At 40.4% G+C, this 24,432-nt stretch overlaps 1 protein-coding gene across 4 annotated transcripts in view; it reads right to left on the minus strand.

Moving 5' to 3' along the window:
- APP (amyloid beta precursor protein) overlaps window positions 1-24,432 on the minus strand; it is a 227,524-nt gene that overhangs the window by 174,441 nt on the left and 28,651 nt on the right. The window lies entirely within an intron of this gene.

Below are 24,432 nucleotides of genomic sequence, written 5' to 3' on the forward strand. Positions count from 1 at the left end.
GTCCTCACATCTGACATTTCAGTCCAGCCAAAGCAGCAACAGGTCAAGCAAGCCTGAGACAAACTCCAGACTCATCCACCCATTACAGCAAAGACCAAAATTTTTGTTTCAGGGATGTCTGAGAAATGAAAATGGGGTTTTCATAGAAATCCAGATTACAACAGTATAATTTTAAAGCTGTAACCAAACTGTTTTGTGGCCCCAAACTGTCTTCTTACCAACATAGGCTAAACATAGAACAACAAGCACGGTTGGAGCATAATTATAGAAGTTTAATTTTCCAGATACAGCTGTTATACTGTGGGGAGGAATTTACTAAAAAGTAATTGAAACAGTAACAAGTTTTTAGCAAGAGTTTCCTAATAAACCTCACAATTTATTCTTCTTCAAGCCCCTCAGTAGTTCATCTCCTTGTTGAGCACACAAGCCCCATTTTATCATGTCTTATGAAGATGGTGGGTTAAAACCAGCTTCCACCTAAGCTTTTCTTGGATTGAACTTTAAAATGCAGAGGAGCTGAGGAGGTATCAAAATGGCTCTGCTGAATGTTTAGATCACAACCAAGAATTACAGAACACCAGCTCCCCAACAAGCACTAAAATACCACACTCAAGACAGGTGCTCCTCCTCTTGAACCATGACACTGCCCATGACACCCAAACTAAGCACTGCTGGGGCACAGAGCCAGACATCAGAGGCACCCTCAGCACAGCTTTAAACCTCTCCCACAGGACCACAGCACTGAAGACAAACCAAGAGTCAACCCTGGAAGTATAAGTTGAAAAGACTTGCTTCTGTTTTACATCTGAGGAACATGACACAAAGAGAAACCTTCTCTCTGGGCTAGGTACCTCAAGAGACAAGGCTACAGCTCTCCACTGCCCCTCATGCTCCAAAGGCCAGTTAGTTATATTCAAGGTGCAGCAGAGTATTCATTTTGGTTTAAATATCTATTTTTAACTTTTACTCTCTTAGCGAGAAGGATTCTCAAGAGAAAAATTAAAAACATTATTAAAAATCACAAAAAACTGAAAAAAAAGAATTATGGTATCATACAAGGTATGCAAACCCAGGATATTAGTTTCACTCTTCGTTTAAACAAACACAAAAAAAAAATTTAGAGAATTTTATCTGCCTACAGTACAAAAAAATCCCCAAACTCCCCACTAAGAGACATTGCAGGAATGAAAATCTAAGTATCTATTGTATTAGCACTGAAAGTGAAAATGCCAAAATTACCCCAAAGTTTTGTTTGGGTTTCTTTTTAAGAGAAAAGAAAGAACATATCTTTTCCTATTTTCATAAGATGTTAACTTGTTACTGCAATTCAGCTCAAAAAATAGAAAAATTAAAAAAATTTTAAAAGACAGGAACACCTCAATTGGCTGAGAATTCTCTTTGCTATCTCAATTTCTCTTCTCCTGTGCAACAAGTACATTCTGTACAAATTAACAATCAAGTATCACTGTTGTTCCACTGAGTAATTAGAGAATTTTCCAATAACTGGGATGACACCTTGTCTTGGCTTGCCTTGATCAAGAAAACAATCACATGCTTACTCCTTCAGAAACTTCGGAGAGCAACTCAAATGTACCACATCTATAACAATCTGAAAAACATCCTCCAGGTTAAGTTTTTTTTTATACATACCACATAACCTTATCAAAATTTCAGTAAAAACAGAAGTGAGTCACTCCACAGGTGATGTATGGATGAGAACTCTACATTCCCAGTCTGCTCCTCCAACTGAGATCTTTAGTAAATTAATAAAGCACACTGTAGTCACACTGAGGCAGATTTTAGATTTCTTTTCACTCAAAATCATAAACCAATACCAAAATAAAGTATTTAGATAATAGAATCAAAGATTCATTTAGGTTAAATGAGACTTTAAAATTGAGTCAAACTGTAAACCTAACACTGCCAAGTTAAACCAAAATAAAAGCCGAAAATAAAAGCTAAAATTTAGCTGAGATAACTAACTTCAAGGAATCTCTATATGGTGCAAGTTCCTGATAATGTAAAATCTCATTAAATACCACTCATTTTAAGAACCATTGAACTGCTGTTTGATCACAAAGGGGACTGAACAGCAGTATTTTTGGGGAAAGGTGGGGAATCACTTTCTGTAAAATATGTACACTTACAAAGATTAAAAGATTAAAAACTCAAAAAAAACCAGGGGACTAAAACATTAGTAAAACTTACACAGTGTTAAGTGATTTGTACCACATATACTATCATAACATTTTAAACAGGTGAATGAGTTAACTGCTGGTCACATCAAGGCGATATCCAGCCAAAATATGTGAGCTGGTAATTAATTTTGTGTATCACTCAGGTTTTCTTCATAACCAATGGTTTCATTCATTTACATTCATACCCTCACAAGAAAAAAAACACCAGCATTACAATGCAATTAAACAATCTACAGCACCGATCTACACTGATAAGCATCCAGGGAAAGAAGAAGAAGATCTCTGTTCCCAGAGATAAAGATGATCACAGAGACAGATGAAGAGAACCTTTGTTTTTGAAAAGCTCATTCTGAAAATAGTACCCTGTAAGTTGACGTGGCCCATTACCTCAGCTGTGAAAATGGGAGGAGCTTCACAATTGCAGATCTTTTCCCAGACAGCTGCTATTCATGGAAATTAAAAGCCACAAGAGAAGGGTTTCTTGTGGAGAAATCTCCATGGCATGGGGAGAGAAAACTTCTCCCTATGAGAACTGATGAAATATTATTGCAGAGGTAGTAACTGATTGAAAAATCCCATGTTTTGTCTCTGCGTTGTCAGCTGGGGAAGAAAAGAAGTCGGGCAGGAGGAGGAAAAATGTTCTGAAGGATTTATTCTGATTCTTCTTATTCTTTTAGTTCTGTTAATAAAGTTTTCTTCATACCTTTTAAGTTTGGAGCCCTGCTTTGCCCTCCTAATTCATATCTCACAGCAAGAAATGAGTAAAGAATTCAAGTAGGTGCACTGGTGATTTTACCCAGCGCTAAACCCATTACATTATTAGGTCCATTGGCCAGGAAACTCAAATTTAGCAAACCTAAACCACTACAGCTAAATTGGTGTTTCCATTCAGTTTCAAACTGAAACCTCCACAATCTTAGTTTTAGTGCTTCCCTCAAGTCATGTTCCAAGTACTTGTAGAACAACACCCCAACCCAGCCCCAAGCATTTGTTTACCCTGAAACCAGGTATCAAAACCAAACCAAAATATATGCCAGGACTGAGCTCACAAGGCTATCTTTTGGAGACACAGGGAAATGAGTGCTCCTCTCCTCAAAGACCTAAGTGAACCAACAACCAAGTGCATATAAGAGATATTCAAAGGACTTGAGCAAAACTGTCTGTATAAACAGCTGACCTGCATGTGCATGTGTGAACACACACAAAAGCAAACCCTCCCTGCGGTCCCTGGAATCACTAGGAAGCAATGAGGTGAACCACAAGAGCAGCAGAAGCCTTGCTCCTGTGCTGAACCTGTCTAGCACCATCCTGCACACATGTCCCTATGAGAGTGCCTAAAAATTAAAATTTAACTACAAAAATCAACATCTCTGAATGTAGTCATAAATGTGAGGAACTATCACAGGGGAATACCCATCAAGTCAGAGAAGGCAGATGTTTGCATCAGCTACATGAATATAACAAAACACATTCTTCTGTAAGTGCAGTTTCAAGAATTTCTTACCTACCACCAACACTACCAGCAACATGTCTGCTTCCAAAAAAAACCCCTTAAAAGCCACACTCTCACAATCTCCAATTTGAGTGTCTTAATTGAAGAAGATGTGAAGGTGCTTGAATGCATCCAGAGCAGAGCAATAAAGCTGATGAAAGGGCTTTAAAAAAATGACATCCTGCAAAGAAAACCTGAGGACTCTGGGCTTATCTAGCTGGGTGGAAGGAGGCTGAGGGGTAACCTCCTTGCTCCCTACAGCTTGCTGAGGAGGGAAGTGGAGAGGGAAGTGATGACCTCCTCTCTGTGGGATCCAATGATGGTATGCTTGGGAATGGTTCAATCCTGTTCCAGGCTCAGACTGGACATCAGGAAGCATTTTTTCACAAGGAGGATAGTCATAGAGTGGAACAGGCTTCCTGGAGAGGTTCACAATACCCCAAGAATGTCAACAGCAACCAGGCAATGCCCTTGGTAACAGGCTGTAACTTGGTCAGGCAGCTGGACTGGACAACCACTGTGGCTCCCTTCCAGCTGAAATACTGCACTGCATTCTAGCCTCTATGTCACCAAGGTCACAACCAGACCAGGAGCACCAGCAATTTGCTATGGATGATGATGTGCACCACTGAGGGCAGGAGGATAATGTGAGGAGCAGGGACAACCTTCAACCAACCAGGTGTTCTCTGGAGTTAACTTCAGAGTCCATACCGAAATTTACATACCTTGAAGTTAACTATCAATATAACTGAAAACCCTCACAGCTAACAGGTAACCCCAGCCTGCAGGTGCCTCCACAAAGTTTAGTCATTTTTTTTTATAAAAACTGCCATTTTGGCAGGAAGAAAAATTGCAACAAGCAGATTGACCAAAATTACCCAAGACTGGAATAATTTTCAGGAAGCATTAAATCTAATGAAGAACCAATTAAACATTAATATAGGGGATGGGGAGGTAGAGGGAGTAGAATAACATCAAGATTTTACAAGCTGAATAAAAAGTGCATTAAGAAGATAAAAGTAAAAAAACAAAACAAAACAAAACAAAAAACCACTAATCTTGCTCCCAATCTATTAATTTAGATTTTGAAACAGTCTTTGATCATTTACCTGGCTATGTATGCTGACTAATAGCAGTAAGGTAAACAAGAAAAAGACAAATCCGGTCAGAACTAATTATCTTTTATTCATTTGGAAAAATAGGACAGAAAAAAAGATTAAATTCAGCAAGTGTGCAAGTTTGACAAAATAAGTATTTAATGATACCAATAAATATGACAAGGGTTATGGTTTCTTTTGGTATGTCTACATGTACAGAAATTATAATAATACTGCATTTAAATTTCATCATCTGCAGGGCTGTCACAACCCCAAAACAAACATAAGACTGATTTCAGGACAAATCAAGGTTTTGCACTGAAATAAATCACTGTAAACCATCCAATTCCAGCACTGTATTTTCTATTCCAACACTCAAAGCCACTATCACTTACTTTAAATAAATGCACTAAGTAGAAGAAAATAAGAGCACAATTCACAGCAATGCAGCAGACCACAGAACTACTCCAATCCCTGTAATAACTTCTGGGGTCCTATCATACCCATGAAACTCACTGCTGCAAAACTAAAACTACAAGGTGAGAGCAAACATTAGAAAAGGCCCTAACTTCTAGTTTGTGTTTTTGTTAAAGCCCCTTTTTTTTTGGTGGTGTAGATTATATTTTAAACCTATTCCATTGCACGTGTACCTGGGAAGGGTATGGAAAGGAAAATTACTATATGCAGTGTAGCAATGAGGAATAAAGACACACAGACTCCCTTTTAGCAGTCATAAAGAGAAAATGTTTATTGCCAAAAAACAGGCCTTTTTATGCTCTAAGCTGAAGCAAAACAAGCATGCATTGGCTGCCTGCCATTGCAGGTGTCACTGTTCACTGGGTTCTTTTACCCAACCACCTTTTTGGTCACCCAGTGTCCATGTGTCTCCCCAACCAATCAGTGCCCCATGCACAAGGTGACCACATGCTAGCTATACAATTTGTCCTCTGCTTATATAACCTGGTTTTTACCTCACTGTTAGTTGAACTTTTCCCAGAGTGCTCTGTGCTGAGCAAGAGTGAATAAAGTGAACAGGATTTAACAACAGTGAGAAAGGCCCTTACTCTACTAGGCTTTCCTTCTCACCCACATCTCCCCCTTCTTTGTTTAATCAATAAAAAACCACACCAAAGACAACTATGCCATATACTATTAAATATTTAAACCATACCTCGAAGTCAAGGCTGTCTAGCCAAGAAAATAAACCCCAAAAATCACCTTCATCACGTTGTTGTAGCTACCGAGTAAGCTGCTTAACGTTGCTGATGGTTTTAGGATTTTCTGTTTGCCCATTTCTAAGTAATCAAATTTACTTCTACTTATTACGGGGTGATCAGTTTCACTTCACAATGAAAGCATGTTCTCCGTTCCACGTAAGTCCAGCCTAATTTACTGAACAGTAGGAAGAAAAATATGCTTGTTGTGATTCTCAAGTGATGGAAGGGCATCACCTACCAATCCCATTTGTAGCACATGCTTCTCTTGGTACTTTAGTTATATGCCAACAAGACAAAAAACATCCTGTCAAATATAATTATTTGGAACACCCCATTTTTGAAAAGAAAACTTACACTTAATACAAATAATATACAAGATTAGAAAAACCTTAACAGATCCTGAAACATTTTCAGATGTTAAATGACTCAGCCAGGAAGAGGGGGAGTAACCCTGTAACAGCTCTTCAAAAACACCAACATATGTCTGTGTCATGAACAATATGCATATGGTATCAGTTTGCATAGCATCATAAGCTTCCATCAGTCTTAGGGGGTAAGTCATTCACAGTGCCTTTGCCATTCAGGATGGCATAACAAATGGCTACACACACCGGGAAAGAAACCATTTCAAAAGGTGACCTGTGAAGACACAAGCACAACCTCTGCCTCATGTGAGTAGATATAAGGGTCCTTTGTACTGCCCTGTTAACAGGTCCTTTACCATCACCAGAGGTCTGGGATGAGCCTTTGTATCAAAAGAATATTGTCTTTCACATGCTGTTTGGCAAACTTCATCTCAATTTAAAAAACTGAGAACATACAAGGTTTTTGCTAACCTGTCATGTAACCATCCTGACTCCCCCTTCTTTTGTTTTTCAGGCATAGTTTTCAATGTCCTGGGGCAAGTTCAACAACAGCCTGCCCAGTGGGAGAGCAGAAAATACCTGTGTAGTGGGAGACAGCCCAGTGTTGTAAGAATTGTCAAGTCCATTCAGAAGTGTAGGCAGGCCCATTGTATGTTTTAATAGTGTCCAGAAGGCCTAAAGTGGCAAAGCAGGTGAGCCAGGGCAGAGTGACATTATGAGCCTTCTCTCTAGTGTGGGCAGTTGCCATCAATAAATGAGAGTAAGTGTCAACAGATACATGAGTATATTTCAAACAACAGATTCGGGAATTTGAGTGACATCAGTTTGCTGAACAGAGTTCAGAACAGATGATCAACAGACCCTATGAAAAAGATCCTTTGATCTATCCATATGGAATCTCCAAATTGTCCTAAAATATTCCTTCCCCATAATGTACATGGTATGGCAGCAATAAATGGTGTGATCCAGGCAGTTTGCCCATCAGGGCCAAGAACAAGCAGAGGTAAGTGCTCTGTTTAGGGGGTTACATTCCTCCCACCCCAGTTAGGGTCAAGGTGGGGTTAATCATGGGACAGTCACTGGGCTATTCACTGATTTCTGCGATGGAGACATCAGCTCTGGTATCAACAAGCCCTTTAAATTTTCTGCCATCTATGCTGCATACCAGGGTTGGCTGAGCCATTGTGATAGAACTTGTCCAAAAAATCTGTGGCTGGCCTATGCTGTCAAAGTCATGAAAAAGTCAAAGCCATGTCACATTTACCCTTACACCAGGGGTTTTGTTGGAAAAGGGAACAAGCTGTGCTAAACGCTGACCTGCAGGTATAAAGCAAAGGTGGCATGAGGGGGCCACAGCATAATTTGTATTTCAGCTTCATAATCAGAGTCAATAACATCAGGTAACATAAAAAGCCCCAGCTTAGTGGTGGAAGAAAATCCAATTAACAAGGCATGCATATCACTTCCAAGTGGACCCCACACTCCTGTAGGAACTAAATGTACCAAGAAGGTCGTGAGGATTACTGACTCTTTGGCAGCCAAATACAGTCCTGCGCTGCCTGTGGCTGTGGGCTCCAGCTTGCTTGCCAAGTGTTCTGCTTCACATTTTTGTGATTCTGCAGGATGTGCAAGCCCACCACCTGCTGCTGGAAGTTTCCCAACTGTATGGCTTCCCCTTTTGCACTGTAGTGAGAAGGACATTCAGTAGGCCCAAAGTTTTCCTTTTCCACATAGAGGACAATCCCTAGTAGCCAGTTTCATCCTGCCACCTTTCCAGGACAATCCTTCCTAAAGTGGTCAGATGAATAATTTCTAAAACAACCTTCTGCTCCTGACACTGAAACCTGGAGGTGCATGGCTAAAGCCACTGAGAAAACTAGTGTGGTGAGGGATAAAATCCACATTTTGTCAGGCCCTAACCATGTCTGTTATATAACAAACATGCAGATTGGGAACAATGAGTAATGCTTTCTTAAAGTTTTCATTTGCATATTCAAAAGCAAGTTGCCACAACAAAATAGCTCATGTGTCATTATTATCAACTTGCCAAAAAACTGTACAAATGATTCTGCTGGACCCTGTAAAATCTTAGCTAAAGACATATGAGTGTCGATGCCTGCCCCCAGGAGTCGGTGTAGAGCCTGAAAAGCTAAGCAGGTGATTATGTCTTACATGTTGCAAAGGTAGCCCATCTGTGCTGCAGAGGTTACATGCAAGCCTTCTCCTGTTAACTGAGTGACAGTAGGTGGATCTCTGCCTCACAGTGCTCCCACCTGAGTGTACATAGCTCACAGTAATCGGTAAGCCAAACTGAAAATTGTGTCATGGGTAAGATTCATTATGCTTCTCCAATCACTAGGTGAAGAACATAGGCAGTACTTACAGACTCCAAGTAACTTAAAACATGATAGAAGATACACCACTTTCTTTTACCACTGTCCTCAGTTCTTTGATAATTTTATAATTTAAGTCTTTGTAAGTACGAAGTTAATTTGGTATGTAATAACAGGACAAGCAGTAACAACCATCAAGTCACCCTCTTTCATCGCGTCTTCACATTTCCACCAGCACTGCGCCACAGCATCATTGTTCCGTGGATGGGTACAAATCTGCCTCTTCTTTGGGGGTCTAAGGGTCCAGGGTCAAGAGGACTGACTGGGTAAGGATTTTCATCACGGTCAAGCAGCACCGTAGGGCATGGGATGACCTCAGAATGGTCTGGTGTGTTGGAAGTGGGTGCAGGCAGGTCCAAGGGTTCAGGGAAGTCAGTTTCTGAAGTCACCAAATGGCAGAACTACATGCAGGTTTCTTTAAGAGTTGCCATAATAGTCCCCTGTCGCAGCGATATGTCAGAGGCAGGACAGCAACAAATACACCCAAAGGCCATGCAGCAACAGCCCACTTTATTGAGACCTCGTCTCCTAACACAGATTGGAAGGCACACATGGTTAATAATCCTCACTGCTCAAGCTAGTTGCCACCGGCCAGCCAGCCAACAGCAGCCTGAATCCCCAACGGCCTGGGCTTGCTCTCCAATGGGCCTTACTGGTCCAGTTATATAAGCAAGGTAATTATATAATCCATCACATGTCAGTTATAAAGTTGGGATTATTTATAACTGTGAGGCCTCCAGGCCAGCTGTAGGTCACCACAGTCCCCCATGTGGTGAGGCGCTTGCAAGCATCAGCAGAGCCATTCCTGGCAATATCACAAAGTTTCTATCCCACTCTCTGCCAGGCCTCCAATTGAAAAGTCACTGTAGAAGGGAAATCTTTGATATGCATGGACACCCAGTCCAGCAAGGAAGCATCAAAAATTTCTATATTTTGCCGATGTAGGAGCCACTGTATAAGATTTAGGCTCTGCCTTTGTTCCAGGGACATTTTTCCTCCCATAATTCCCCCACTGCTCAGGTGGTAGGTGACTGGCATGCAGTTTGGGTTCCATTGTCAAATTTCTGGTCAACCAACTCCTGTGGTTCAGTGGAGGTAAGCATCAAGGTTGCTACCAGTGCAGTCCACATACTTCACTGCCTGTGACATGCCCCTGTTCAGGCTGCCATTTCAGCAATGAGGAATAAAGACACACAGACTCCCTGTTAGCAGTCATAAAGAGAAATAATGTACTGTAAAAAAACAGCCTTTTTTATGCTCTAAACTTAAGCAAAATAAGCATGCATTGGCTGCCTGCCACTGCAGGTGTCACTGTTCACACATCCTTTTACCCAACTGGTGCCTTAAGTTTTAGCTTTCATATTTTTCCCTAGGTGTGTAGTTTTGAGCTTCATGTTAGTGAGCTCTCTTCACAGAGTAGGTGGAAAAAACAATTCCTTTTCTAGCTTGATACCAAGGACAATCGTTACAAGTTTCAGGCCCAAAAGCATGAACAACGGTGGACTGAAGAGAGAAAACAAGAACAATGAAACTTCAAAACCCGAAGCAGTGATTGGACAATTAACCCTGATATGCAGATGGACCATAACTCATAAAAATGTGAGACCTCGTGACCAGTGGTCCATTTTGTGACCATTTTTGGGTCCATCTTGGGTGTAGCCCTGGCCAGGCTCTTGTTCTGCCCAAGGTGTATCCTTTAAGGCCTTTCAATAAATACCTGCTTTATTCTTAACTCTGCCTAGCCTCTGTTTTAGGTCAGCCTTCTTAAGGCATCACAACAACCTTTTTGGTCACCCAGTGTCCATGTGTCTCCTCAACCAGTTAGTGCCCCACACACGAGGTGACTACACACTAGTTATAAAATTTGTCCTTTGGTTATATAACCTGATTTTTACCTCACTGTTTGCTGAACCTTTCCCAGAGTGCTTTCTGTTTAGCAAGAATGAAGTAAACAGGATTTAACAATGATGAAAAAGGTCCTTATTCTACAAGCCTTTTCTTATCTTCCACAACGCAGAACCAAACTTGATGATATGAAACAAATTTAAATTCTAATTGTTTGGTCAAAAATTGAAGAACAATCCTAGTTCAGTGAACTTGATAAAGAATATAACATTTGAGCAACATCAGTTTCTCAAATTAACTTTATCCCTCAAATGTCAATGCTCAGTAATTTATTGACTTGTTTTTAATTTGAAGTAGCTGATAACTGTAAGATAGCTTCACATTTCATTCATCACATTTCCACCACCATGCTTAAGCATCCCATGGAAGAAGAATTCTTCTGCATAGTATCCTCATTCCTTTTTTATGCTACTTGTTTTTCAACTTTTCCTGCTAAAACTGGGCAGCAAAAGGATCATTTGTAAGAGGACAGCAATCCTTTTCAGGGACGCTTATATTTTGTCTCCATCCCAAAATAATTGCTGTTACTCAGCCTCTCGCAGAGTCATATCCAATTTATCTTAGAAAGGCTTGTGTTGAAAAAGACCTTTAAAATTATCTCATTCCAATCCCCTGCCATGAACAGGGACACCTTCCACTAGACCAGGTTGCTTAGAGCCGCATCCAACTTGGTCTTGAACACTTCTAGGGAAGAGGCAGCCACAGCTTCTCTGGGCAACCTGTGCCAGTGCCTCTCACCCTGCATAGGGAAGGATTTTTGCCTAATACCTGATCTAAACCTATTTTCTGTCAGTGTGAAGCTGTTCCCCCTTGCCCGGTCCTTGTAAATAGTCTCTCTCCACCTTTTTTGTCAGCTCCCTTCAGGTACAGAAAGGGTGCAATAAGTGCAGCCTGAAGCCTTCTCCTCTAGGCTGAACAATCTAGGCTGAAATTCTCTCAGACTGTTTTCACAGAAGTGTCTCATACCTGTGATCACTTTTGTGCCCCTCCTCTGGCCCGGCTCCAGCAGCTCCCTGTCCTTGCTGTGCTGGGAGCCCAGGGCTGGATGCAGCCCTGCAGGTGGGGTCTGAGCAGAGAGGGGCAGAGGGGCAGAATCCCCTCCCTGCCCTGCTGCCCACGGGGCTTTGGATGCAGCCCAACACACGGGGGGTTCCTGGGCTCCCTGAGCACACAGCCAGGGCATGTCTAGCCTCTCATCTACCAGCACCCCCAAATCTTTCTTATAGGGCTCCTCTGGACCTGTTCATCCTCCAGCCTAGATTGATATGAGGGGTTTCCCTGACTCAGATGCAGCATCTTCCACTTGGTTAAACCTAATAAGATTCCCCTGCATCACTTCTCAAGCTTGTCCAGGACCCTCTGGATGACATTCCATCCTTCAAGTGAGGAGCACCACTCAACTTAGTGTTATCGACAGATTTGCTGAGAGTGCACTCAATCACTCTATACCATTAATGAATGATTAATTAATTAATGAACCCATCCCAATACAGACCCCCAAGGGACACCACTAGTCACTGATGTTCACTGGGACTCTCAGCCATTGACCACCACTCTCTGGATGTGACTGTTCTCTTTCTTATCCACCTAGCAGTCCAATGATCAAATAAATCTCTCCTATTTAGAGAGAAGGATGTTGTGGGGGACTGAGTGAAAGGCTTTACAGAAGTCCAGATAAATGACATCTGTAACCTTTCCCTTGTCCACTGATGTAGTCATTACATCACAGAAGGCCACTGGGTTGGTCAGGCAGGACTTGTCTGAACCTTGTGAAGCCATGCTGCTGTCTTGAATCACCTCCTTGTCTTCCATGTGCCACAGTTCTAGAAGGATGTTTAGAAGTATTTTGAAGGAGGGAAAAAGGAAGAAAATAAAGTATTTAAATTACCTCTTTCACACTCTTTATCTTTTTAGATCCCTTTGGGCAAATCAGCAAAATTTGCTTACAGTACAGATGACAGTATGATTTCAAAGGCATCTGTTTAAGTAATTGGACTTTAAACTTTCTAAATAAATAAATACTAATAATAACAACAATTTTAAAAAACAGTACAAAAATCACAACACTGGAGTTACGCTTCTAAGCATGACTCTTGTGTGACTGATTTATTACACAGTGCTAACATCCTGTATTTTGACAAGACAGTAATTAAACACAGCGAGTTAAATTAAACAAGGCACATGAGTTTTCCTGAAACAAACTTCCTTGAAAAAGAGATACCACATTTTTCAGATTTGGAAAATCCTGTGGGCTTACATCATTTTCCTACTGTAGAAAGACAATACTAGATGACTGAACTAATTACTCTAAATCTACAGACTTATTATTACTCCAGTGCAGCAACTATACAATGAATTTGTAAGCTTCTCCAAGAAAGAATGGAAGCTGAAACCAACCTGCTCAGAGGATTTTTCCTGTGTTCCAATCTGAACAAAGCCTTCTCTACCCAAGCGAAATTCACCACAGCCAGAAGAGCTGTAATTTTCTTTGTGAAACAGGACCTCCACCCTGCATCAACTGGATTTCAAATGAAGTTCTGAGATGGTTATTTTATTCTCATTATTACTTGCACACAGTTCTTTAGCTGCCCTTGATACAGAGGCATCACCTACACTGCTAAAGCAACTCTTCCACAGACTGCATTACTTATGCTCTCCAAATGATGCAGAATGGAATCATCCTCTGCTGCCACTGGTCTGAACCACAAACATCTGAACAAAGCCATGTGGGAAGTCTGATGTAATTCACCAGTTTTAACATGAGGTGTTTCAGCTATTTTGCACTATGACTGCACTCCATGTGTATGCCAAAGATCCCACTCGCCTTCTTTTGATGTAGAGCTATTCTTTGCTCAAGTGTTGAGTCTGTGACTCAACCTGCTCTGCAAGCTGTCTGACTAGTTAGATTACTAGAATTATTATTATTATTATTATTTTTAAAAAAAAAAGCAAGGAATTTCCCAATTTCATTCCACAAACAAGGTGAAGATGAATTAACAAACTATTTCTGGCATTTGCTGACTTCAGCCACCAAGTGTTTGGCATGAGGAGGACTTGCTGACTGCCGCAAGGAAGAACATGCCCAGAAGATCCTTCCTGAAATATTTATGCTACCCAAGATACCAACATATCTCTAATTACACAAGCCTTTTAATGGCACACAAAAACACTGCTGTAAGCAAGCCAGAAGGAAGTAATGTGTCAACAGCAGGATTAAACAATGTAACACATTACCTGGATTACTTTCAAGGCATATACAAAAGTGGGACAGATATATATACATACACAACAGCCGGAGTCAAATAGATGGTTGACAGACTTGATTAATTTTGAGTTGAAGGTCCAGTGCTTCAATACTTCCTCTATAAAAATCTATTCATTTTATCTCTCCACAACAGAACTGTGATGAGGGAATTAATACAGCTTTACTAGACACCCCATGCTGAAACAGATCCTGCCCTGTATCTGTTTTTAGAGTACTTGAAGTATCTGTTACCAAAAAAAAACCAAGAAAAACACCCCACCATAACTTCACTGTCCCACTAGACACAAGCTATATCACATTTCCATATCACTGTGCACCCAGCTGCTGGTTTTTGAGCAGCTACTCCATGTTCATGAGGTTTTTTTTCATAACAATCAAGTAGCACATTCAAAAGAAAAGTATGGCCTTCAACCTCTGATGCTATGCCCCACTCCCATGGTCTCCAAGGTGAAGCCATTTCTCCATCTCTCTGCTTTCTGGCTCTAGCAGAGAGAGCGAGCTTATTTATTTAATTCACCAGACCAAAGACAAGATCACCATTATTGCATATATAAAATAATATATAAAATATTAAGTAATAAAGAAAATGACCTTCAGAAGTGCTTAGCAGGAAAAGGAAGAGGATTCCTGAGTTTGGGGAAGAATAAAAATATTTTTTCATTCTCTCAGTTGGGCACATCTACAGTTTGCATTCTGCAATCTTTTACTGATTAAATGCTACTGTACATGACCTGTGCTAATGCTCAAAACCAGGACCTACGAGCAAGAAGTAGAAGTAAGGAAAAAAAAAAACCAAGCAAATGAAGACACAGTGAAACCCTCACAGAAACAACCCAGCAGCTTTGTTCAGGAGGCTGGGCAACAATAACACATGACGGGCCCCAGCGTCCATTCTCCCACCAGCAGGGATCACACACCAGATACATTAGATACACAGCCCTCTGCACAATCATGATCAACAAACAAAAACATTATATAAGCCAGGAGTATCAACCTTACTGGAAATAACAAGCCAAAGGAGTTAGAGGTTTGACCACACAAACAAGTTATTCTGTAGAAGGCAACTCTTCAACTTAAAAAGCTTAACCACCCAAAACTGGATGTGAAGGAATTCAGTCAGCCTCAAATAAAATCAATTTCTAATGACACAACAATCAAAAAGATAGTTAAGTCTATGACTTTCCAAAATCCACTATTCAAGAGATTCAAGAAAATAACAGGAAAAAAAGCAACTAATATGCAGGAAGCAATATGGGACAAGATGAAAAAAATATTCTAGCTACTCTTTCCAATACATGAAGGGCACCCTACAGAAATACACTAGTTTTTCTAATATTTATTATCCAAAATTTAAATTTTCAAACCCTACCTCTGGTATCTTACAGCAACTGCTCTCTTTAAATTAAAGACATAGCCTTCATCTCAATTCTTCCACAGAAGGTCTATAGCAAAAGCTTTACTGATTTCAATATTTGGAATGCTAACCAAATAGAAGCAGAGTACCCTGTATATGTTCTCACTCTTTCCCATTTAGAAGGTATACACCCACAATGAGTTCTGGATTTCTGATATTATGGAGTGCTATGGAATACTCCAACAGTCAGGTCTGGGAGATAAAGAAACTAGAATTTGTAAATCCAAGAACTTTCTTCCAGCATGGTATTCTTACAGTAATAATAATACATAATATATATGTATAATAATAGAAATAATATAAATATAAAATAATTAATATAAATATAAAATAATACTAATAATACAGAAGTAGGTACCACATGTAAAACATTGAAACACAAAAAAACTATACTTGACAACTCTTGTTCTTCTATGGGAAGAAATGCTGTTACTGTGATTGCCAGAATCTTACACAAACATTTCTCATTCAGACAAAGATAGAGAAAGTGATTGACTGAAGAGGTGAACCAGAAGCCAAAAATTCAAAGTATTAGTTTCTGGTTTTTTCAACTATACTAAGGCCTCAGAGTCCTCTTCCAGGTCCACCCACTAACAGCAGCTGCTCTCTGTCTTGACAACAGTGATAGCAGCATAGACATGCTCACATACATTTGATTTGAAGGCTCATGAGAAGTACTGCATTCAAACTTAACTCAATCCTTACAGACTATATTTCAAATTCATATTAATTGTATTTAACAGATTTCCATGAAAGAAAATTTAAGATGAATTTGGAAGCAACTTTCAGATCTTCAAATGATGAAGATAAATGAGATTACCCATTGTTAACTATTATATCCAGATCCAAGAGAACTGATCCAAATAAGATGACATAATGAAGATGAAGTGCTGTTTCCTTACTAGTAAGTAGAATAAAATCACCACAGATCATTAAGCACAAAAAATGCCCAAAACATTAGCCTTCTGCTAAGGAGGGTAAGAAATCCTCCAGGTTTTTAATCATGTTGGAACCATATACTTAAAAAGTGAGCATTTTTTGTCTTAAACAGCTCCACTGTATTTGTGCTATTTAGAACACATAAATCCTTCAAACAGTGACTTACTTTTGGGGGTTCTTTTAATTTGTCTTTTAAATGAATAATCTGGAAGATTTAAACATCATCTTGCTTTTGACAGTCATCAGCTAGAGCATCCTGATAAACCATCATCACAAAAGAGAATGCAATATTATGCTTTCCCACCTCCTGCTTGTTGCTTTATTGAGATGTAATGAGTTATACTATGAAAGATGTCACACACACTGCAACAATGGAAAGCAAAAATTTTTATTTGGCTACTGAACCTAGTGCTCTACTACAGAAAAATCCACTGAACACTAATGATGCCTTGTGTGGGGAGTACAAAGAAGCCTTACTTCCATACGCAGACAGAGAAACAATGGCTGTCAACTTTTATTTAAGACTAGCTAGGTCACGGTGTGCAGTGAAAGCAGAAATAACATGTATTTTATTTCACTTGATGCAATATCCAAGGATTATAAACAGGGCTGCTGACTCCTGAGAGGGAATTTGACCAGAGTACTAAATGTAGAGCACAAACTCTACACAAGCTGCCCACAATCCAAACACCACAGAGCAGCAACACAACAGTTTATTTCTCCTCCAGTTCTCCACAGAGATTTACTTGCAAATATTAAGAAGTACTTACAACCCACATTGGCAAAAGTTGCCCCAAGCTGCAACAAAGCCTCTTCTATGGATGTTTCTTCCTCTTCTGAAAGAATATGCTTTTTGAAAGTTGCATTTGTTTTCATACTCAGGGCAAGAAACCTTTAAACATAAGATGTTTTACACAATTAGGCTTCATTTCACTTGTTGTGCTGGGAGATTGAAAGAAACGGTACCACTGCAAGCAGTACCAAATACAGCTGACATCACTAATTATCTTAATACTCTGCTCTTATTCCATGTACTAGCTAAGGTCTTCCAAGGCAACCAACACCTACCTTCCTATTCCCACGTTCAGAACTCCCTTCACATTCTTCTATTTACAACCCTGTTCTGCTGCTGAAAGCAGCAGCAGCCATACTCACCAGCCACAATAACTTTGACAGGATTCCTTGAGCATGGCACAGCAAAAGTAAGAAAATAGTAAAAAGAAGACCTGAAAATATACCACAGAGCTGAAAAGTCCAAGTAGGGAAGACTCCATTCACATAAGCCTTGAGATCATCTCAAGCACTGCCTTCAAAACAGAAAGCCACCAAGAATTACTTAGTACTTTCAATCCAAGACAAGTGAAAAGGTCAGAGATCTGCGCTGGAGCTTAGTCCTTCTCCTTCTAGCTGTCAACAATCACCTTCTAGCAAGAGACCGACTTTTTAGTGAGCTATAAGCAAGTAACCTTCCCCCCAGCTCCCCCCTTTCCTGTCCACAAGCTCAGGAACATGGTCACAGCTCCTAGAATTCACCAAGATGTCAAGAGGGTTTAGCTTAAAACAGCACAGCAGCAGCAGCAGCAGCAGCACAGTGTTTGGCTCCAGAGGCTCTGGAAACCCTCAAGAGAAGATACAGCTGTTTCCTTACTGGTGCCCTAAGCCTAGGTTTAGCCAAGGTAAGTTCTTCTCATCACATTCAGTCTGCAGTGGTGAGGCACTCCACACAATTCAGGACCCCAAACTGAGGATTTACTCAATATAAAGCAATTCTTAGTATTACATTCACAGTATGTACACACATTCCAAGTGGGCTTTTACTAATGGTATATTTCCATATCAGCAAATCACCCACAACCATAATATTTTGAAAACTGAGTATTTTTAGGAGTTCCTCAACTCATTCAAAGTGGCAACAGAGTTCTCCCTGTTGCTGACAGGGCCACGTGGTCTTTCATCCTCACCCTCTGCAGTCAGCCAGTGTACATTATGTGGTTCTTGCTTTTGTTAACATAATAGGGAATATCACCCATTAACACCAGCACTGTTCTTACTTCCATTGTAGAACAAGGAGGACAGCTGAAGTTGTTTCAGGGTAACAAAGAGTATCATCAGAAGCACAAATACTTCGTTTCAGATATATGTTAATTTTCTTTTGCTACACAAAGGTAGAAAATAAGTATCAAATCTATACCAACCGTGAGTTCATCCCAGGCTCCCAAAGACTAAATTGTCACGAAGGCATTTTAATTCCTCTAACCATCCCTGACTTTGGCAAACATCTGTTCACCCTATTGATTTACAAATGCAAACTACTGAGAGAATTCTAGTGCTTCTGCAACAATTCCTCAGCTTTTAACAGGAAAAACTGTTATTCTTACTGTTCCACATTCACAGTGAATGAGATTCCAAACCCATGCTTTTCACCATGTCGGTAAATCTTCAGAATATGTCTGCCTGACAAGTTAAGAGTCTACAACACATATCTCTTCCCACACTATAGAGAAGAATAAATTAAATGAAGATTTATTTTAAATGCCAAATCATCAGTTCATAGCCTTTTCAAACAAGTAAGGGATTGAACATACATTTTCTAGTGCTTGCAAGGTTTCAGGGTGGTCACATCACCAGACCTGTCATCAGACATTTCAGCCTGTTTGCACAGACTTGCAAAACTCTTACACAGGTACTATATTCTATATAGTCTCTAGCTCGGAGCTTTCTGAGAAATTAGCTATCTACCCACTTGTGATTCAAACTTTTTATTAGAATCTGTCCAAGGCAATTAGCCTGAATGAAAAAAACCTATAAATCCACTGCAGTGACACACAACAGACACATATAATTATACAAGCAGCAACACCTGAAGCACTAAAAACTGATTTATCTCCTGCACTAGGGCTTACATGAAATAACAAGGTACAGTACAACAATACAAGGTGGTTTCACACACAGCTACAAGGGAAAGTAGAAGACTACCATGAAGTTTCTTTTCTAGGTTCAAGACCAAGTCACTGGCCAAGTATTTTTGCACTGAGGGAGATGTAAGACACTTTATTAAGAGATGTCCAAATAACAGCATTGAAAAGCTATCACTCCCACTGAAGAGGAGACTGAATTAAGGACATGCAAGAGTTTAAATCATACTTTCTGAGTTTGAGTATTACAAAAGTATGCCAAAAATCTGGGTCAGAGATGTAAGGCGGACAGATCGAGAAATGCTCCTACAGTGAGATTCTCCACAGAGATGTCTTTCCTGCTCTCTCAAAACAATATTATCTTTTACTAGAAAAATTAAGTAGTCATTCTTAGAAGTTCTAGTATCATGAAGTGTTAAGGCCACTGCAGAGGCTGGGGAGGTTGCCATGCAGGGCTCTCTCCACCCTCCCTCCCAGGAGGGGCATCCCCGGGAGATGCAGCAATGCGGTCACCCTGCATTAACACCATACTGTGAAATAACATCTGAGAAAGTACATTACTCAGCTTTCTACAGTCAGGTAGCAAGCTTGTTAAAAATAATCAGAGCCTTTACCCAACATTGGCTTCACTTCACTCCAAACACACCACTGAGGAAGGCAGAAACTTTAAGGACTGAAAAACTTGAAAAAAAACAACTTTTGTGAACCTGTATTTGAGGATATGAAGGTGTTATTATTGTGCTATCTGCATATTAAACTGCTTACAAAGTCTGTCAGAAAAAATAATCATATTTATGATGCAATTTACTACTGCTAAAATTTGATGAGAAATTAACTTGAGAGTTAACAGCAAATTACTAGAAATGCAAACACTCAACTCTGTTTACCAATACCTTCTTCAGATCATTGTCTGAGCACTCCTTCTCTCATTCTTTATTCTACTGAAAACAGCATATACATAACCTGCATTTACATTACCAGGAGATAAAAAACCTGTATTGTCCCAGCTGCCATTCAGTCTTTCATGAATCCCAGATCTCCAGCACAATACAAAAACACTCAAGCATTTATTCTTGGAAGGAATCAGTGTTACATGTGTGATGTTTTCATTCTGAGCCTGAAAAGGCAATTTATTTACTACATTATTATGTAAAAAAATGCACACGTGCAAAGGCAAGGTAACAAATTCTGCCTCTTTCCTTGCCCAGGACAGCTCACAAGGGATGGAAAGCAGAGCCTTCTACCAAAACAGGACATTTCTTTCCTTGACATTAGTGAAATAGGACAAGCTGTAACTGAAATACACCCTACAACAATAGGTCCCTTCAGAAGAAATCAATTCTGGCTCTTCTCAGAGAACAAATGCAGTAAGGAAGGGAGAATATCTGAAGAATATCATTGGGAAAATAACTGAAAATGTGCACACTGTAGGTTTTTAATAGCTACAGAAAGTGAAGTCAATGATAAAAAAAAGCCTGATTTGGGCTGCTCTCTTTAATACTACTCCTGACTATAAACATGACTCCAGCACTTTATTTTTATCCTAACTCAACAGAAATAGTAAGGATACAGTAGCAATAATAGATGTTCTTTCCCAGAAGGATAATCCATAAAGGCCAAGACCACATAAAACACTATCCACCTCTAAAACAATTATTTTGAGTGCCTGCTAGAAAAAAAACCACACATGGAGCCTAGTACTTCTCACACTCATTTAACTTCAGTTAGGGCAATAAAAGAATAAAATTTTCAGTAGTGACCACTGTACAAGTATTAGCTAGTTAAAACCTCAAAACTTAAACCACCTTGAATTATTCTTCTTGCACAATTGCTGCATCCCACAGGATCCTGAGACTCCCAAGCCTAAGTACAGCATATTATGTTACACACAACAATGCTGTATTTATTTTCAGGGCAGTTTTGTTCCATTTCAGGATGAGCTCAGTGCAGCAGAAGTGCAGGAAAAGGGATGACTCCCAGGGTGGTAGGATTAGCCCTTGACTGAAAAGCTGCCATGCTAATTTATTCCACACCCCACAACTAGGTATCTGTAGTCTCTGTGATCCCAGATGGCCTGCATATGATGGTCTACATTCCTAGAGCAGCATAGCTCTGAAGCTGTACCACACAGGCCGGGACAACCCTGGGCCAACACACCCTGCCCTGCCTCCAGGCCTGTGTCCATCAGAGCACATAATTGATGCTATATACTTTTAAATATGGAATGATATCTATTGAAAAGACAGAAAGTACTTTAGACCTGATTATCTTAAAAGATTTGATAATCCGGATGCCTTGATAAGAATAAACAGAGCTTTGAAGATTGCAAGATTAGATCAGACTGGTGATAGGGAAGAAGACTGAATCAAGTAGAAGAGATGCTGCAAAAATGTCTAAGTATTGTTTGTATGCTGTTTAACCCAATCACTGTAGTAAAAAATTACTAGCCTTCCTAGCATGGTGTATAAGTATACACAGCACACAGTAATGTCAGATTCTGATCACCCCTCAGTTATTGCTGTCTCTCTCCATCACCAATAACTGCTGTCCCATGTGAGGTGAAGGACCGGCCTATCCGTCAGCAATCGGCAAGTCCCCATAACTGGGTAAAGGGGACTCTTAGGGCACAGATCTCCAAGGAGAAAGCCTGTCATAGGACTGGGCTTCCTCCACACCACTGCATCTGAACAATGCACCAAAATTCAGTTTTTCTATGCCAAGCATTAATATGCAGGCACCACGAATTCCATATCATTGGATCGTAGTACCCGAAAGAATGTGAAACAGCCCCACCGTTTGCCAGTAGTTACACTGCAAGGACCCTGAGCCCGATTTGGGAACATATGTCTGATGTTCTATCGTATCCTTATACAGATGATATTCTTATCTCTGCAGAAACTGTGGTTCAAATGGAAGAAGCAGTGCTGGCTGTCAGCCAGGCTGTTACACCAGCAGGTCTGACCACTGTTTCTGAAAAGGCTCAAAGGACATCCCCATGGGAATATCTGGGCTGGCCCATAGGAATGTGTTCTATTTCAGCACAACCTTTGCAAATTTTAACTGAAATCAAAGCTCTGCATGATGCACAAAAGTTGTTAGGAACTGTAAGCTGGGTTGGTCCCTTGCTCAGAATCTCAAATGCAGACTTGGAGCCACTGTTTGCCCTATGAAAGGAAGAGCCTGATCTCTCATCACCTAGATATTTAAACACAAATGCACAAGTTCCATTACAAAGAGTGGCTGATGCTATCTTGCTGAGACAGTCAGCTTGCTAGGCTTCTGAGTTACCTCTATTGTTAATAATTTTCAGCTCTGATAGACTGCCACATGGCTTGATATTTCAGTGGGACGCAGAAAAAACAGACCCGCTGTTAACTATCAAATGGATCTTTTTGCCTAACAGTATGCCCAAAACTATTTCCATGAAAGATTAAGTTATGCCCATGTTAATTGTCAAAGCTCATCAAACACTGACCTCTTTGGCTGGAAGGGATTTTGGTCATATCTTTTTACCTCTTACAATGTTCTGTTTGGATTGGTTGCTACAAAAGTCTGAGAAATTGCAAATTGCTCTAGCCAATTACCCAGGGCAGTTATCTATTCCTCCACCCAAGCACAAAATGTTAAACTGTTCTTTTAATTTGCTCCCAAAGCCAAGGAAAAGTGAGATTCCTATGACAATATCCACAGATGCCTCTAGGAAAACCCATAAATGTGTAATTGTCTAGAGGAATTCAGAAATGGGAGCCTGGCAATCTGACGCTGCTGTTGTCAAAGCGTCTCTGCAGATAGCAGAATTAGCAGCCGTGACCAGAGTGTTTCTGAAATTCAGTACACCTTTTAACCTAATTCCTGCCTATGACACAGGAATTATGTCTAGAGCCAAAGCCTCCATCTTAAAACAAGTTAAAAATTATATTCTTTTTCACTGGCTGAAACTACTAATTCTTCTTTTAGATCAAAGGACTGCTCCTTACCTTGTGATGCATATACATTCTAATATGCTCTGATTTCTTTCAGAAGGCAATGCCCATGCAGACTTGTTAACCTAACATTGCAACATGTTTTACCAAACAAAGTAGGACAGGCTAGAGTGAGTCATCCATTTTTTGACTAGAATGCTGCTGCTTTAGTAAGACTTTTTGAGCTTACTCCAGCACAAGCTTCTAGTGTTATTGCTACATGTCCTGATTGTTAGTGTTGCTCTCTTCCTAATGTGAATACAGGGGTCAACCTGAGAGGTCTACAGAGCCTACAAATTTGGCAAACAGATGTGACAAACTTTCCTGAATTTGATTGTTTGAAATTTGTGCATGCTTCTATTGATACCTTTTCAGGTGCTCTGTTTGCCTCAGCCTACAAAGGAGAAACAGCAAAGGATGCTTGCTGTCATTTCACTGCTGCCTTTGCGACATTAGGAATACCACAACAGATTAAAACAGATAATGGCCCCACATACATTTCCTGTAAAATTGCCAGTTTTTTCTCCTTGTGGGATATTACCCACAAGACAGGCATACCCTGCTCACCCACCAGCAGTCCATTATACAGCAGGCCTATGGCTCCCTCAAGCCTCTCCTGATACAACAGAAGAGAGGAGCCAGAGACACACCTGCTGAAAGACTACAGAAAGCCCTATATGTTTTTAACTTTTTAAACTGTTCAATGATGGACTTTAATCCCCCTATGACCAGGCATTTTGCATCATCTACATCACTTTCCTGCAAGGAGAAACCACTGGTACTGATCTGTGACCCAGAATCTGATAAAATCATTTGCCCTCACCCTTTGATCACCCTGGGTGGAGGGGCTTTGCTTGTGGGTCTACAGAGAAAGGACCACACTGGATCCCCACACAAAATGTGAAACCCTCCCAGGAACCTCTACCAGCAGCTGACAGAGGCCAGGACTCCACCAAGCCCCCGGAGGAGGCAGGGGAGGGAACCACACCGAGACTGCAGTTCATGACTAACATCTTTTGTCCCACCTGTAAAGGAAACTGTGAACCTTGGGTTTTATGTCAGTGTAAGAAGTGTGGAAATTCGTGGTATCACGGAGCCATTATGGTGATAGCATGGTGTGAATCATGTTATGATGTGGAGTTACAAATAAGGTATAAGGCCATTTAATTTTTCATTGCAGTAGGCCACAAGAAAAAGGATAGCCTTCGCCTCCCTATCCTCAGGAGGGGTGTTTTGTGGGAATACGAAAATAGCCATATATGCAAAGTAG

The sequence above is a fragment of the Parus major genome, chromosome 1 (genome assembly GCF_001522545.3).
Source record: "Parus major isolate Abel chromosome 1, Parus_major1.1, whole genome shotgun sequence".
Taxonomy (NCBI): Eukaryota; Metazoa; Chordata; class Aves; order Passeriformes; family Paridae; genus Parus; species Parus major.